General features: G+C 42.7%; 1 protein-coding gene across 3 annotated transcripts in view; it reads right to left on the bottom strand.

The window, feature by feature from the left end:
- Kif26b (kinesin family member 26B) overlaps positions 1 to 11,368 on the bottom strand; it is a 448,358-nt gene that overhangs the window by 376,140 nt on the left and 60,850 nt on the right. The gene's annotated exons all lie outside the window — the stretch shown is intronic.

Raw genomic sequence — 11,368 nt, 5'->3', positions numbered from 1 at the left:
TGGTAGTAGTATTACAGTTTCCTTTTCCTTGTGGTTGTTTTAGGGAAGAACATTTTCTTTCTTCTACTCATTTTCTGTTTCCTTTTCATAATAAATTTTTATGGATATTAACCTGTCATTTTTGATCATTTTTAAATAAGTTGGATTTTCCTATACCATCAGAATCAGTGTTTCTAAAGTTGTTTGGCTAAGTTTCTTATTCAAAAGCATTTCTAAACTGTAGCTTTTTATTTGGTTGGGGAAGTGGCTGTTGCTATACTGGATTCAGATGTGTATTTCTCCCACTTCATAGTATTCTTTTATTTCTAGTTGCACTGTAGATTTCAGTAGTGGTGATTTTGTTTTCCTTATTGATCTTTATGTACATCAGTAGAAGAATGAATAAAGAAATTTGGAAAATCATAGAAATGCAAATTTAGTTATCAGCCCCTGCTTTAATCAGCAACAGTCCTCCCTCAGTACCCATGGGGGACTGGATCTAGGACTCACTAAGGACATCAACATCCAAGATACTCAAGCCCTTTATTTTTAAAAAAAATGGCACATACTTTTACATATAGACTATGCACATCCTCCCATACATTTAAAATCATCTTTAGATTACTTATAACACCTAACAATGTAAATTCTATGTAAGTAGTTGTTACACTGTATTGTTCAGGGAGTAATGACAAGAAAAAGCCGGTAATATTCAGTATAGATACAATATTGTTTCTGAATATTATAGTCTGCAGTTGGTCGCATCCATGGATACAGAATCCACTGATGTGGAGAGCCACCTGTACTTTGTTATCGGAAGTATCAAACAGTCCCTTAACTAGCACTCTCAACATTCACAGTGCCCATCACATATAGACGATAGTGAGGCTTAAAAGTTAGGAAATATACACAAATGCAGTAAGTACATAGCACAGTAACAAACAAGACCAAAGTCACTGGGAACCATCAGTTGGTGGAGGACAGATTAGACTTTTGTGTAGCTCTGCTCCTACTGATAAAAGTTCACAATTTTGAGCCGGGCGTGGTGGCACATGCCTATAATCCCAGCACTCGGGAGGCTGAGGCAGGAGGATCATTGCGAGTTTGAGACCAGCCTAGGTTACAAAGTGAGTTCAAGGCCAGCCTGAACTGCATACTGAGATCCTGTCTCAAAAAAAAAAAAAAGGTTCACAACTTGACAGCAAGCTACAGGCTCCTTTCCTACAGGAGTTATGAACTATAATATACCTAGTTTAGGAACTGTACCTGGATCATGCTAGGGAGAGACTATCCTGATCTTAAAAGGTCATTTGGAAGGAAAATTTGCAACCTCTAAAAATACAGTTTGGACTTTCCAGTCTGCCCTATCAAAAAGATATAAGTAAAATAAATCTCTATAGTAGAAAGTAATCTATTTTCTCTTGCTAAACCTTTCAAGCTACTACTGGGACATGGAACCGTGTGGTGACTGGGGAATCAGCACCAGGGTCAGACACCCCTGGGCTTCTGTCCCCGTTCTACCACTGCTGGGTGTGTGACCTCCAGGGGTGACATTACCTTGCGAAGTTTTAGCTCTAAAATGAAGGTAATATTGTCTGCAGGATTACTGTGAGGATTGCATGAGGCAATAGAAGTAAATCACTGTGCACCATTTCCTGCACACAGTACACACTCAACAACTGTGGGTGTTTCATTGCTATCACTAATATTATTTCTGTGCAGTCCTAATTGTAGCTGCGGAAACTGCTGTTTGTTTTGAAATGCAGAGGATGGGGGGATATGGAATTAGTGATGCCTCTTACATACAAATATCCGATATGAAGATTAAATTATGGATAAACACAAATATACATAATTAAAAAGGCTCCTAAAAGATGGCTCACTAAAGAATTGCCAGCAAGAGGAACAAATGAGAGTGAACAGAGGTGTCCCAATTTGCTACAGAATCTATGCTACAAGGGGAATTTATATGACCTTGTCACATAGGGGGCCTTTCACGGCAGACCTATCAATTTCATATCACTATTTCCATGGATAAACATAGTCAGAACTGAAAATAACTACAAAAGGATTTTTGGAGAATAACTCAAATATAACAAAGTCTGACACATTTAATGGCTCGGTAGTGTGAAACAGTAGTGTAAAATTTTAACTACATCCTTGCATTCGCCTGTCAATATAGATTATAAATGCCACACCCTGGAACAAAGCAGGGACCACGCACCAAGAGCAGCAGCTCTGCATGTGAGGAATGCCAGCAGCAGACACCCATGTGGAAAGGGCTCTGTGAGGGGGGCTAAGATTTTGATGTGTTTTGTCCTCCAAAGGTTCCTGTATTGAAAGCTTCATCCCCAATGTGGTGATATTTAGAGGTAGTGAGCCTTTAAGAGGCAGGGCCCTGTGGAAAGTGATTAGGTCATTAAGGGAGCTACCCTCAGGAGGAACCAATATTGTCCTTCTCAGGAGACCCTGGCTAGTTCTTAAGGGAGAATTGTCACAAAAGAGCGAGGCTGCCCGCTCCTTGTGCTCTAGCTTCCAGTCTCACCGTGTTACCTTTCGCACACACTCCCACCATGATGCCATCCACCATAATGAGATGCAGCCAACAGTTCCCTTGCCAGAGCCAGGGCTGTGCTGTTTGAACATTCAGCCTCCGAAACTGTGCGCTAAGTCTCTTTCCTTTCTGAGTTACCAGCACCAGGCATTTTGTTGTAGCAACAGAAAACAGATTACTACAAGGGTAAAAGGAAACAAGAAAGGGGCAATAAGGGAGAAGAGCATGGAGGCCACAGGCATAGGTTGGGATACGAAGATGTAATTGAGTCTCCGAGGCATGTTGGCTTGTTCTGCTGATGTACTGCCATGGCAGATGGAAGGTCTTGTTGTACTGTTGATGTTAGCAATATTGTAGACTTGAAATCCTCTGGCTGTGGAATGAATAGAGGTTTTTTTTTTTTTTAATTTTTCCTTTACCATATAGATGAACAAATGACTTACTCCATCACAGGAAGATTTTTTTCTACCTTTTGATCAGTCCGTGGTGCAACTCAATCAAAAATATCTAACTCTGACTAACTGGATCTTGATCATAATATTACTTGGTACTAAGAAAGGCACTTTTCTTAGATTATTGCCCCAAAATGACACAGGACTGGCTCACAGCAGGAGTGAGTTGAGTTCACAGCCTGCCATTCCCTGTAGTTCATTCAGAACAAGCCACCTGTCTTTCAAGAATCTGAAAAATGCCGCCCAACAAAGCAATAACCCAGAACTTGGGTACTGGTGAGGGTGCATGTGGGGAAAAAAAGAAACAAACAGGTTTCCTCAGGCTCTGTGTGTGGCCAAAGGGCAAAGCTGCTGAGCTTCCTAATGGAAGACATCGTCACCATCATCATCATCATCATCGTTACTGGCAGCCATGACCCCACAGCAACACCCTTTCACTTCAAACTCAGAGAGATGCACACAGGGCAGGGGCACAGCCCAAAGGCTGAGACTCCCAGGCAGGAGCCACAAGGGGGAAATCTCACTCCCGCCCCCATCAGTCAGGAAGACCTTGCTTCTGGCCTCCACTGTGACAAGCATTCAAGAGCACACAAAAACAAAAAACAAAAAACAAAAACCATGCAGTTGGCTCTGCAGTCTGAGACCAGCTAATTTGCAGACCCAAGTCAGGTCCTCATTTTGGGTTTCATTTCTTTCACAATCAGGGAGTTTAGGAGGAAAAGCTGTCCCTGCTGGACAAAGCCTGCATTCCAGATCTCCCCTACTGTACCCAAATTCCTACAGGTAATTAGGGGCCCGAGTGTTGGCCCTTACAGATTAGTAGGCCTGCTGGGAGATGAAGTGAGGACGGCTACAAATCACGAAGCACAATCTCCTGCACACAGTAGGTATTCAACAATTGCAGGACTACTGAGCACAACTGTTCTTTTTTTAAAAAAACAACACAATGTGTTCACAGAAATGCAAAACAAATGTGCCAAGTGTCTGTTCCCTTAATCCTGAGCCCCTTGTGCATTTTAAGGAAAACTAGACCATATGGTTCAGATTTCACTCACAAATAAATCAGCATAATGTTTGCTCAGTAAAAGCTGTTCTACGCCCTTGTTTTCATGGGCCTTTTTATCCCATGTCCTAAAATATTATTAATAATAATAAGCACTAGTTGTGTTTTGCTAAGGGTAAATAAACTCCGACTTAAATTCTTCTATCCCTATGGACTGGGGAAGGGGAGACGCCTCTGGCTATAGCTAAATGAGTCCTCTCTCTGGCCTAAAGTCACCTGCATAGGACTTGGAAACTAGAGAAGAAGCCATGCAAGGCCACTGAACAGAATTGTCACCGATTCCCAATAGGAATCATTAAACATCAGCAGCATTGGGCCTGTTCATCTGCTCGGATGCAGCCATCGTACCACCCACGGCATGTTTTCTCCACCAGCCATCCACCGAGAGTCATAGGCTGCTCTGTGTAGAAAAATCCGGAGCCTTGGAAGACCTGGTTACACCAGGCATGGACAGTGAAATACAGCCTGTGGCCAGACCACTGGCCACAGCTATGAATACTCAGGGAAATGGTTTTCTCTTGAGAAGATTCAGCCCTAGTGCCCTCTCCTTGGTTTGTCACATAGCGCTCTGCCTGACCTTCACGATGTCTCACATCCAGCCAAGCAGCACGCTCCTGCCCAACGCCACCATCACCTCAAAACCTGTGTTCACCACACTCTTGCTTTCCCTTCCCCATGGCATTAACTCATCCACAGCAGTTGCAAAATTACAAAGGTGAGAGTAGGTGCGCGCGCGCGCGCGCGTGTGTGTGTGTGTGTGTGTGTGTGTGTGTGTTGCTGTTTTAACTTCATAAAAAGGTCATTGAATTCTCATACACATTGTGGGAATGTAAGACAGTAAACTACTTTGGAAATCTTCTGAAATTTCTTACAAACTAAATCTATCCACCTATGCTATGACTAGTCCAATTCAACTCCTAAGTATTTACCCTAAAGTAAGAAAAATATGTGCAAAAAGACTCATACAAAACTGTACATAACACCTTTATTCATAGTATCAAACATCTAGAAGAGGCCAGGTGTCTATCAATAGGAGAATAAGCAACCTGTGATAAACTGATATAATGAAACAGAACTCACAGTAAAAAGAAATAAACTACCAGTACTGAAAATAACATGGGATACTGTATATCTTAAGTGAATTATGGAAATCAGCAGTGCTCAGACTTTGGGGGTCTCAGGACTACCTAACACTCAAAGAGATTAAAGAACCCCAAAGCATTTTATTCATGTGGGTTACATTTTATAGTAGTAGAAGTTTTTAAAAGTTCAGAATATGTAACAATTGGTTTTAAAATAATAAAATAAACCTATTACAAGTTAATCATAGGTGTAAGAAAAATAACTATTTTCTCTGAGCATAACAATGAACAATGATACTTTTTAAAATAATTTTTGCAAATTTCATAAATGTTTAGCTTCATAGAAGATAGCTATGATCTCATATTTGCTTTGGCATGCAATCTGTTGTTATAAGTTTTTGAAGTAGATAGAGAAAATCCTGCCTCACACAGATATGTAACTGGAAAATGACAAATTTTTTAAGTAGCCTTTTCAGATAATGATGATTATTCATTTCTGATATAAAACACAACTTCACAAGTCATAGTTTCTTACAGATTAGCTGCAATGTAAAACTAAAAAACCATATCAGTAAAGTTTTGTACTTGGTTGCATGAGGATCCATTCTATGTTACAGTTGTGATGGAATTTTTACCCATGTATTAATATATAACATTATGCATAAGTTATATGGAAAATCATGATTACATTAGTTCAAAAGATATTGCAAATGTTATGCATATCATTATATAACATTCTAAAGTCACATTTGTTAACTTCACCACCAATCTCATCTAAAATTCCTTAGATACTGGGAATCTACCAAGGCCACAGTGATAAACATGAGTTTTTCAAAAGCCTAATTGTTACTTAAAAGTTCAAGTTTTATCAACACTAACTAATGCTGCTGTTAAAATGTTTCCTTTAAAGTGACAGAATCACTCTGCTACATACTCAAGTGCTGAATAGCCATAATTTGGCAGATGCTTCTTTTTCCCATAAAGAGGAGATAGTTCAGCTGGCAACTCAAATACTCATGTAGATGCATTTCCTGGAGACAGGCTTGATACTATGCCATGTATCGAAGTCCCATATACCTCCTTCCCATTTCATGGCACAGAGTAGTAAAAGGACATGTACTAGGGACCTGAGATTTAATAAGATTCATCATTTGTACTGCTTCATCAGGAGGGTTTTTAAGTTATACTGGCTCCGTTTTCTACAAATGAGAGATCAAGACTATAATAGCAAATACATGGTTTAGTGCCATGCAGGGGATCCATTTCAAGGACTTTGGAGACCCCTGGCGATCTACAGAATGCACTTGGAGGACTATATGGGAAGTGATCTTACACAAAAGAGTATAAACAGTCAGCTCTTGTATCTGTAGGTTCCACATCTGTGAAACCAAAATTGAAAATCTTCAAAAGAAAAAATTGTGACTACTGAACAGAGACCTTTTTTATTGTCATTCCATAAACAATATAGATTTACACTGTATTATGTATAAGTCATTAGAGATGGCTTAAAGTATAGGGGAAGACTGCATAGGCTAAATGCAAATACTCTGCCATTTTACATAAAGAACTGGGGTGTGATGGGGCTAGAACCAATGCCCAACAGAGTGTAACAACTCTATTTTATGGTCCCACTTATTACATTTCTAGAATAGACAACAATAATCTATGGTGAGAAGAAATCAGAACAGTGGTTGCCTCTGCGAAGGGGGGGCCGCCAAAGGGAATTACATGCACGGGGAGGGACCATGCGGGGACTTTCTAAGGCAATGGTAATGTTCTGTGCTGGAGAGCCATTTGTGCGATATATGGGCAACACTGGTCAAAACTCGGCAAACACACCCTTGAGATTTCTGCTTTTCTTTGTACATGCATTTCATACAGAAAGAAAACCACTATAAACAAATACTAAAATCCAACAAATGACATGCACACTTAAGTACTTAGAGGGACATAGACAAATGACTATAGCTTTGAAATGCATCAAAAAATAATACAGGCTAAAGCAGTGTTTCTCAGTTTCGGTACTGCTGCATTCAGAGCCAGTCAGTTCCTTGTGGTGGGGCTCATCCTATGCAATGCAGGATGCTGAACTGCATCTCTTGGCTCAGCCAACAAGAGGCCGGTAGGAGCCCACTACCTGTGACATCCAGAAATGTCTCCAGACATGCCAAATGTTCCCTAGGGAGCAAAATCACCCCACGCTGAGAAACACTGCAGTAAAGGGAAGACTGGATATGTGATAATGTAAACATAAGAAAATGTTAATGGTGTAATGGATGGTGGGTACAAGGCAGGTAGTATAAAAGTCTTTCAGTTTTGCTTAAATTTTTTCATATTCGAGCATTGGGTAAGAATGCTATTGTGTTATAATTTTTTGCACTTAATATTATATTGCTAAGATTTGGTCATATGATTATATGTCCCTATAGTTAATTGAGGCTGTTGCTTTAAAATTGCTCTCTAAAATACTGTGTGAAAAAAATTCTGCTGTTTACTCTCCTCTCAATCATATGGGTTGTTTTAGGGTTGTGCAGTTATGTTACTATGAGCATGCTTGCACAGATAATTATTCAATGTAGCAGCCTTGTTTATTGATTTTTCTTCCCTTGCTATCATAAGGCTGCCCTATTCTAAGATCAGATAACAATTGACTTGTATTTTCTTCTAGTTCTTTTGAGTTTTGTTTTCTGCCATGAACTGTAATCGCTGTGGCGCATACATTGATGTCCAGCACTGTCCATTCCAGATCACTTGTTAACACGTTCTCTCTCCCTTCACAAAGTCGGTGTGCAATATTTCTTCATTGTTTTGATATAGCTCTTCCTACACAGATATAACAACTGCAAATATTCACAAGCTGGAAGGGTTATTATTTACATTCTCTGTGCTCACATGGCACTTGCCACATTCCACTCTGATTACCCTACGAGTCTGACTACCCTACCTGACAAATACCCTAGAGCAGTGATGGTGAACCTATGGCCCACGTGCTGCAGCCAGCTGTTTGTTATCACTGAAAGCTTTAAAAAAGTTTCGCCACCGCTGACCTAGAGTTTCTGACTTTCCCATGTGTTAGTGAATTTTTTTAAAAAATCATTTTTAAGAGTTTGCTTCAAAGTCTAGAACTGAAGGTCACAAACGTTGAGCTACTTGGTCAGGTCACCCGAGCTTGTCAAGTGGAAAGTCAAATGCAAACGCAAACTGGGAAACGGGAGTAGGGAGCGTGGAAGCCAAACAGTGAAAAATGTCCTGATCTCCCTTCAAACTTCAGAGCAAAGTCGGGTCACCTTTGAACAAAGGGCCAACAGTCTCATTACAGATATTGCTGAGTCTTTTCAGCTTGTGAGAAACTGTTTCCAAAGATGCTGTCGTTCGTTTTGCTCATTCATTCCTTTTCTTTCTTTAGTTTGACCTCATCAGTCTTCCTAGTGATACCAGCTCCCGTGTTTGCTGATTTTTTTTTGTTGGTATTTCAAAAATATCTGGATATCTGCACATTTTTTAAGATCCTAGAAAAAATATCAACTTCCCAATAACAAACATGTCTGTACAGAGTCACTTGGGAGCTTAATTGACACCATGTGCTTCCTTTGACACCAGCTGATGGAACTCAGTCATTAGAGGTCACACCAAATGGGGCTGTCTTCAGCTCATGTTTGGTTTTTACAGCCACTATCGTCCCTGGGGCCCGCTCCTTCCCAAACCCCATTTTCCCAGGCTTAGACTTCAGCATCCTGCAGACACTGCGCAGGAGAGCCGTGTGGAGTTTGTTAGCCAGGGAGGACCACAGCCTGAGCAGAGGGGGGGATGTGAATTAATAAACATTTCTCCTCGTGCCTGTCTACACCCACTCCAGTCTCTGAACCCGCGCCCCACACTTGTGGAATTTCCATTGTGTTTGGAAACTCTGTGGCTTTCTGAAACAATGCTGGTGTTGCTGGGAGTTAAAGAAAACCAGCTGCAGAAGAATTGAACCTCTTTTTGAAAGAGCGTGTTGTAAGCGCCAAGATGCCCTTGCCTGCCAGCCCTGCACAGGTGCGCATGCGCATGCGCTTTGCTGGGATGACGCACAGCCCTGCGCGCAGTTCCTCCGTGGTGCTGACAGGTGAGGGACTCTCCACTTCGGCCTGCTGTCATGCAGATGACCGACTGCTCTGAAATTTTATATCCTGTCCCTTCCTTCCCATCCAGGGAAGGGATGACAACAGACCCAGCTTCCGGGCCGCCTGGGCCACCAGCTGGGTGAAGCTGGAGGAACTGCAGCAAGAGGAGCGATGGAAGAAGATGACAACAGACTTTAGACTGACTCCTTGGATCGCTTAAAGTCTCTGGACGCCGGTGAAAACGGGAGCCAGGACTCATAATTCTCACCTTAAGACCCTGCACTGTTACCACGAGAATTAAACATACGCATCCATGGGAGACTCCAGAAACTGGTCAGTATCCGTTCGTGTTGGTGGTTATTATACGGTGGTTATTGGTGGCTATTCTCCTATATAGGGGAGCAAAATACTCAGGGAGGAAGACCCTGGCCTGTTTCTCTTATCTTCTGTTCCCACCACCACCACCACCCCAAATTCCCAGGAGTCCTCCGTGGGAACAGGGCAATGAATGTGCTGCTAAGCAATGCTGGGAAGACCTGGCAAGTGACCTCCCACCGGGCTCCCGCGCCCACCCCCACTCAAGCCTCCCACAAACACCATACCAAGAGCACACCAGAGTTTGGGCTGCTGAGGGCTGTATGAAGGACTCAGAGTGGCACCTACCGTGAACCTTGACAGCCTTTTGAGACCTACCCCGGGCAGTCCCAGCTGTCTGGCAATCTACAACAGCAGTACCAAGCAGATGCTTCCTCCTGGCACACCTGGTCCCAGAAGAGTCAGTGCCACCCACAGTCAGAAATGCTACCAGAGCCAGCTGCAGTGATGCAAACCTGTAATCCCGTCACTCTGGGAGGCTGAGGCAGGAGGCTTACAGGTTCAAGCCACGCCTGGGCAATTTAGCAACTTAGTGACACCCTGCCTCAAAATAGAAAATAAAATTTTAAAAGGGCTGAGGATGTAGCTCAGTGTAAAAGCTCTGGGCTCAGTACCCAGACCAGAAAAAAGAAAGGAAGAAAACAAAGAAAAGAAAAGCTTGTGAGCAGGTCTGACAACAGAGAGAAGCTTGCCATGGTGCACAGAAAGCAGGCCGTAAGAGGTGATCCCTTTCAGTGGGTCATTCTGCCCTAAGCTCCTTTTTTGAAGAGACTCACCCTGTTTATTAACTCATAAGTTTGGAATTAAACCTATGAATTTTATTGAAACTCTTAGTCAGAGGGCTGAGGTGTGGCTCTGTGGAAGAGCACTTGCTTAGCATGTATGAGGCTGGCTTCTATCCCCAGCACTGCAAATAAATAAATGAAATAAGAACTCTGAGCTAGAATGCATGGGTGAAATAGATGGAGAAACTGGTGTGTTCCAAGCAGCCGTTTCAGGAAACGCCATGCAGCCGCACCGCAGAGCTTCCGGGCCTCCTGGGCCACCAGCTGGTGATGGGTTAGAAGCAGGCATCTGGCTCTTGTTCTTTCACAGATGGTCCGTAGTCCGATCTCCGTGAAAACCCACAGCCCCCACACCAATACCCTCCTGCCTTCCTCTTACTCTCCTGTGTCTCCTCCTGTGTCTCAGATGAGGGAAGGAAAAGGGGAGAGAAATGACAGCCACAGACTCCCTTCTGGTCTCCACCTGCTGCTAGCAGCCACCTGCTCATCCTATGCAAACCAGACCAAGGGGGTGGATGCATCACGAGGGTGACCCTAAGGTACCACGCTTAGCAGCCACAGCCAGAACCTGTCCCCACCGCACCTGGATTTCCTTGCTCAGGAGGCTGCTCACAGACAGAAAGCCGAGGATACCCAGACACTCACATCCTCAGAGTACGCAGCCAGGGCCTCTGTCCTCTGCCTGCTGCAAAGGATACGCATGTGCTGAACTCTTCAAAAAGGACAAAGAATTTATCTTTCTTTATGGCTGAGTAATACTCCTTTGTATAAAAATCATTCCTCAGTTGATGGACATTTGGGTTGTTTCTAAGATTTAGCTATGACAAATTGCACTGCTATAAACATGGGTGCACATATATTGCTGTGGTATAATGTTTTCCAGAAGGAGAATAGCTGGCTCAAATGGGACCTCTAGTCCTAGTTTTTTTTGCAGAATCTCCACACTAATTTCCACCAGTGGTTCCCCAAGCCTAC

The sequence above is a fragment of the Chinchilla lanigera genome, unplaced genomic scaffold (genome assembly GCF_000276665.1).
Source record: "Chinchilla lanigera isolate Chin_1 unplaced genomic scaffold, ChiLan1.0 scaffold00005, whole genome shotgun sequence".
Lineage (NCBI taxonomy): Eukaryota > Metazoa > Chordata > Mammalia > Rodentia > Chinchillidae > Chinchilla > Chinchilla lanigera.
This window is presented reverse-complemented; position numbering and strand designations above follow the sequence as displayed.